Raw genomic sequence first — 7,351 nt, 5'->3', positions numbered from 1 at the left:
GGTGGCTTCTAAACAACTAAAACTTATTTCCCACAGTTCTGGTGGCTGGGAAGTCCAAGATAAGGCACCAGCGTGGTTGTGTTCTGGTGAGGACCCTCTTCCTGATTCGTAGCTGTCGCCTTCTTGTGTCCTCACATGGCGGAAGGGGTGAGGGAACTCTCTGAGGCCTCTTCTAAGGGCACCAGTTGCATTCATGAGGCTCCACTCACATGACAGTCACCTCCCAAAGGCCCCGTCTCCTAATGCTGTCACCTTTGCGGTTAGGATGTCAACATGAATTCTGAAGGGGCACAAACATTTAGACCATCGCATTCACCAAGTAACAATAGTCCTAAAAATAATCCCCCAAGATAAATCTGAACAAAGTTACACAAAGAAAATACCAGGCCCTGTTACTTTTAAGTTGAGGTCTATCAAACATGAAGTAACAGATCATTTGAGTCTTGTGCAGGATCTTCCAGAGGAGATCACGTGCCAACACAGTGATTCTGGTAACCCAGTACTAGAACCTGACAGGGAAAGTGCAAGAAAGAAAACTTGCAGGCCTATATCACCCATGAACAGAGATGTAAAAATCCTAAACAAAGTATTAGAAAATGTAATCCAGAAGTACCTAAACATAGTGAATGCATCATGATAGAGATTTTTCACAGGAACAGATAGATTATATAGCATTAGGAAACTTCGAGGTACTGTGTACCACCTGGACAGATTAAAGGTGCAGAATCCGTGTGTTCATCTCAATAAATGCAGCCAAAGCAGTGAAAATACTCAGCACCCATTCATTGTAAAAACTCTTAGCCAAGCAGTGGAGAGAGCTTACTTAGCCTGGTAAAAGGGTATTTACCAAAAACCTGCTGGCAAAAATGGTAAAAATGTTAGAAGTAGTTATGACAGGAGGAGTATAAAGAACAAATTATGCAATAATGGCTCTGAGAAAAACAGTTCATCCACATAGAAGAAAAATTAGATGCCTACCCTCATCACAAAAAGAATTCTGTGAGAGGCAAAATTATGTATCTTTTGGAAGAAGATGTAAGGCATAACTTTATGACTTCAAGATAGGGAAGGATTTTTTTTTTTTTTTTTTAAGTAGGCTTCGTGCCCAGTGTGGAGCCCAATGTGGAGCTTGAACTCACAACCCCAAGATCAAGACCTGAGCTGAGATTAAAATCACACTCTTAGCTGACTGAGCCACCCAAGCACTCCAGTAGGTAGGATTTTTTTTTTTTTAATGATTGTTTATTTTTGAGGGAGAGGGAGAATCCAAGCAGCCTCTGCACCACCAGCACAGAGCCTGACATGGGTTTCAAACTCACAAACTATGAGATAACCTGAGCTAAGAGTTGGACAGTTAACTTACTGAGCCACCCAGGTGCCCCAAGGGTTTTTTTTTTTTAATGTTTGTTTATTTTTGACAGGGAGAGAGTGTGCATGCGACAGAGAGAAAGGGGGACAGAAGATCTGAAGTGGGCTCTGCTAAAGAGCTGAGAGCCTGGTGTGCTCAAAGTCGTGAACTGTGAGATCATGACCTGAGCCGAAGTAGGATGCTTAACCAACTAAGCCACCCAGGTGCCCCGGGAAGGAGTTTTTAAACAGGATACAAATAAGCTATGAAATCTTTGTATATATTCGCTCACATTAAAACGAAAAACATCTTGTTATCAAAATATACCAAAAAGGAAATGAAAAGTCAAGACATAAAACATCTTACCATGATATTTAAAAAAAATTTTTTTTTAATGTTTTATTTATTTTTGAGACAGAAGGACAAAGCAGGGGAGGGGCAGAGAAAGATGGAGACCCAGAATCCAAAGCTGTCAGCACAGAACCTGATGCGGGGCTTGAACTAATGAAATGTGAGATCATGACCTGAACCGAATTCAGATGCTCACTGACTGAGCCACCCAGGTACCCCTCCACAGAATTTTCAACAAATGCTTATCATCTGGAAAATGTAAATAATGTATACAAATCAACTTAAAAAAAGACAACCTGGTAGAAAAATAAATTGTCTGAATACATGACTGTATTTCACAGAAGAGGAAATACAAATTTCTAAAAACATGAAAAGATGCTTTCAGAATCACAGATAATGATTTTATGAGATTTTGTGACTTTTTAAAATAGACCTTATTTATTTATTTATTTATTTTTTTGGTAGGCTCTAAACCCAGTATAGGGCTTGAACTCACAAACCCGCTGTCAAGAGTTGCACACTCCACTGACTGAGCCAGCCAGGACCCCAGGTTTAATGATTTTTTAAAGATGAGTAAAAGTGAAGATGTGTGACATTATGGAATTTTAGAATGTATGTGAAATAACTGGAATGCATACTTGACTAGTGAGAGTAAACTGATACAGACCATTAGCATCCTATAAAGTGAATTTGAATTTGTGTATGTCATGAAACACGAAGTTCCACTCCTACATATATATAATAGATACATGTTTGCATATGAGCAGTAAGAGACATGTATAAAGACATTCTTAGCGGTGCTGATCATAGTAGCTACTGTTTGGAAGTATCTGGTGATAGGAAAATGGGTAATTTTGGAATATTAACTATGTAGAGCAGCAGTGGAAACTAATGAACCAAAGCTGTAAACAGAACACAGATGAATTTAAAAGCCTGAAGACTTTTCAAAAGACATAGGAAACAACATACAGCCTAATAGCATGTTCTGCAAAATTAAATTTAGTTTAAGTGATTTATACATGTGGGGAAGATACTAAACAAAAATAGCAAGTGACCAAATGACAAGATATTCTAGCTCTCCATTGCTGTGTAACAACTCATCCCAAAGTTGAGTGGCTTAAAGCAACAGTTGTATCAACACCTACCTGTCGGTTCCATATTTGGGTTCAGTTGGGCAATTCTTACTTGGCGTCTCTAATGCATTTGCAGTCAAATGGCAGCTGGCATTGAAGCTCAACTTGAGCTTGGTGTCCAGGGTGGCCGGCAGTCAGTGATGACTGCTGCTTGAGAGCCCTATTGGATTTTGCACAGAGGAGTGGCTGGTTTCTGAGAGGCAATGTCCTGAGAGCCAGCACTCTAAGAGACCTATATAGAAGTTGCAAATCTTAGAACTCGACTTTGGAAGTCACATGAGATTAATACATTAATTCTATATTCTCTTGGTGAAAACGATTTATAGATGTGGCCCAGATTCAAGGGGAGAAGATGATACAAGAGTGTGAATACCAGGGTCATGGTTCATTGGGGGGACCAGATTTGGAGACTAGTTACCACATGAACACAAAAGTCAGGATGGTGATCACCTCTGACTGTGAGGCAAGGAAGTGACTTGGGAAGGAGCATGGGGTTCCTCAGTTTGCTTGATGCCTGAGAGAGCCTTCCTTTTCAGAAAGAGGTTTTCAGGTCAGCCAGAATGAGGATCAGTAAGAAGGCCAGTGTGTTTATCAGTAAAAATAATTAAATAGCATTTTTTTTTTTTTTTTTGCTCAGCTCTAGAGTGGGTGATTTGAGGTAGGATAAAACCCATCTTACTGCCTGATCACCCTACGTGAAGTGAACATCAAGTTTATGAGGTTGCATCCAAGGGCCATCCCAAGGTCATAACATTCTTCAGGCCACTGACTCTTTGTTTTTAAAGTTTATTTAATTATTTTTGAGAGAGAGACAAAGAGCAGGAGAGAGGCAGAGAGAGAGGGAGAGAGAGAATTCCAAGCAGTGCAGAGCCTGATACAGGGCTCGAACCCACAAACCATGAGATCATGACCTGAACCGAAACCAAGAGTCAGACATTTAATTGACTGGGCTACCCAGGTGCCCCTCTTCAGGCCACTGTTAAATTTAAATATGTCTCCTTAACAAAACTATCAACGCCTCCCTTTCCTGTCTACACTTTCCCTTATTCATCTCCTTAGGTCACCAGAGGAAGAGAATATTGGTTCCTATCTTGAGTAAGGAAACACTAAACCAAAAAAAAAAAAAAAAAAAAAAAAAAAATGTGCATTATAAGAGAACTAGGCAAAGAAAGAATGATCGTTAAGTGTCAACATATTTTCTTTGAAGGAGTTTCTCTTTAAAGAGACTTCAGAATCTAGTCAAAAGAGAAAAATGTCTATTTTTATAACGTCCTAATAGGCCATTTTCAAAGCAAGCTGAAAAAGCAGAATATACTTAAGCTTTTATAATATGATTGACATGCCCGATACATTGAATTTCTAGTATTCATAGTAATTATTTAAAATGTCCACCTTTTCGGGTGCGTTGGGCTCTCGTTGGCTGTTGCATTATCAAACATGTTTTCTCATTGAAGAGGTCTGTGAAATGAATAGACCTTTTTTTTCCTAGACTGCCCCTCCATTGGCTTTGTCCAATATTTCCCACGTGGTCAGATTTATGCTGTGCTTTTTTGGTAAGAAAACCACCAAAGCAATATTCTCAGTTCATCATGTTGTCACATTAGGAGCCTTTATGATGTTGGTAATTTTAGCTTTATCTTGGTTAAGGTGGTGTCTGCCTGATCACCCACTGTGAAGTCACTGTTTTTCTCTTTGCAGTCAGTAGTGTCTTGAGAGGAGACCCTCTGAGTGTGCGCATGTATATCTGTACTAGTCACACCTCACTGCTGCTGGTTTTAGCATCTATTGATGACACTCGCCTTGTTATTCCAGTGGTTTTCCCAAGGAGATCTCATCAGTCCATCATTTCTTCTACATTTACTCATTGGCTTTCCACTTTGGGGAAGTGTTCTGTCGTCTGTTTTTATGACCGGAAGCATGGTTTCTTATTTTACTTAATGGACTGTAATCTGCTAATATTGTTATGTACGTCCATGGAGAAATTGTCCCAGACTTGACCTCAAGAGCCTCCGCAAACTCATTTCTGTGTCCTTTCTGTCACAGGCTCGTGACTGCATCTAAGATTGGTAAGTCAAGTATACCTACTTCAATCTATGTAGCAAAATATGATTTCTTGACTAGACGACTTGGGAGTTAGAGGAGGAATTGTGGGGTCAAAAGCATTTGGGGGGATTTTCTCTTTTCTCTTGCACGATTTTATATTTCCTCCTCTTGCTACTTTCCCCCTTGACACGTGGCTTCCACATCTCTGTCTTTCTGTTAACTGTATTGTGCCTTCATCATTGCCTTCACAAGGATGTCTCCTCACCTCCTGCACGTACTTTTAAAAAAATTGCAGTAAAATGTACATAACATAAAATTTACCATTATAACCATTTTTAAATTTACAATTTAGTGGCATTGAATATATTCACAATGTTTTGTAACCAGCACCAATCAATTTTCCAGAAACTTTTTTATCATCTCAAACAGAAGCTCTGCACCCATTAAGCAGTAACTCCCCCATTTCCCCTGCTGCCAGCCCCCTGGTGACCTCTTATTCCACTTGCTGCCTCTGGGAATTTGCCTATTTTAGATTCCTGATATAAGTGGAATTGAATAATATTCGTCCTTGTGTGTCTGGCTTCTTTCATTTGGCATAACGTCTTCAAGGTTCATCCGTATCAGAGCATGTGTCAGAACTTCGTTCCTCTTTAAGGCTGAGGTAATATTCCATTGTAAGTATGCACCACGTTTTACTTACCCATTCCTCTGTTGTTGGACATTTGTATCGTTTGCACATTTTGGCGATCATGAACAATGTTGCTGTGAACGTTTGTGTACATATGTTTGTGTGAACATTTCTCTTGGGTAAATACCTAAGTGGGATTACATAGTCCTATGAGGAGTGGATATGTAACTTCATAAGACCCGCCCCCAACTCTTTCCAGTGTCTGCATCATCTTACATTGCCATCAGCAATGTATGAAGGTTCCAGTTCCAACGTGGGTGGTTCTCTGTCTTTGCCAACCCTTGTTATTTTTCAGTTTTCTTCCCCCCCCCCCCCGCCCATAATGACCACACTAACAGCTGTGAAGTGGGTATCTCATTATAGTCATGATTTGTAGTTCCCTGATGACTAGTGATGTTGAACATCTCTTTTATGGGCTTGTTGGCCATTTTTATATGCCCCCCCCCCTTTTAAGAAATGTCTGTTCAAATCCTTTGCCCACTTTTGGAATGGGCTGTTCTGTGTTGAGTTACAGGAATTGTTTGTATATCCTGCATGCATATTCAGTTCTCTTATATACCTGTACAGTTTTGCATATTTTCACACATAGACACACTTACTCTTTCTGGTGGTGATTTTATATCCATTTTAGGAACACTACTGCCTTTTTTCTTTTCTCTTCCATATCCTTTGTATGTGTGTGTGTGTATATATGTATGTATGTATGTATATATATATATATATATATATATATATATATATATATATTTAAGGATATGATGGGAGTTTTAGATTTATACCACCATCATTACCTCACCTACCTGAAGAAACACTTGGTTACCAAACAACCATACATTATTTCTACCCCGTTTTTATTTCTATGTCTAAGTGCCTACCGTGTGCCATATCCAAGAAGTGTATTGTGCCTAAAACAGAGCAAACCCTTGTATGCCTGTGGCATTAGGTCTAAAAGCTGCTTTGATCAGCAGCTGCTTTGTGATTTCTTTCAGTATAAAGATATGGGCAAAAGAAGACAAGCTAGCAATATTTCAATTTCTTTTAAGCAAATTATATACAATAAAAAAAATGTAGGTTTTCACGACTCAACTCCGTAACTTTATAAGGTTGTGATGGAAAGACCCAGATGGAATTACCCCCTCAGGCTCCTATATTCCAACACTATCCTGCCTACACATCTCTTTGCTTGGAATCTTGGAATCTTAAACCAGCCAATCAAGAACCGTCTGATCATCATTAGGTAATCTGCCTGATAACCCCCTGCCATCTTCTGTAGGGAAAATAACCTTGCAATAACCAATCCAATTTTTGCCTAACTTCCTTGTTCTTTCTCCTTCCTGCCTATAAAAGTCTTTCATTTAGTATTGCTTCTTGGAGCTCCTGCTAGACAGGATGCTACCTGGTTCATGAATCATTGAATAAAGCCAGTAAAATCTTTAAAGTCTACTCAGTTGTTTAAAATTTTTTAAAAAATATTTATTTATGTTTGAGAGAGACAGAGTGAGCAGGGGAGGGGCAGAGAGAGAGGGAGACACAGAATCTGAAGCAGGCTCCAGTGCTTGAACTCCTGAACAGGGAGATCATGACCTGAGCTGAAGTCAGCCGCTTAACCAACTGACTTGGTTGATGACTTAACCAAATGGCACCCCGGTTGATTTTTTTTTTTTTTTTTTTTTTTTTGTGTTCATGTTGAGCATATAAGTCATAGGAGAACATACAGCAGACTCCATTTATATAAAGGTCAAAACCTTGCAAAAATAAACATTATTGTGGGACACATACATGTGGAAT

Source organism: Leopardus geoffroyi, chromosome A1 (genome assembly GCF_018350155.1).
Source record: "Leopardus geoffroyi isolate Oge1 chromosome A1, O.geoffroyi_Oge1_pat1.0, whole genome shotgun sequence".
Classification (NCBI taxonomy): domain Eukaryota; kingdom Metazoa; phylum Chordata; class Mammalia; order Carnivora; family Felidae; genus Leopardus; species Leopardus geoffroyi.
The sequence above is the reverse complement of the archived record's forward strand: the minus strand, read 5'-3'. Positions refer to the sequence as shown.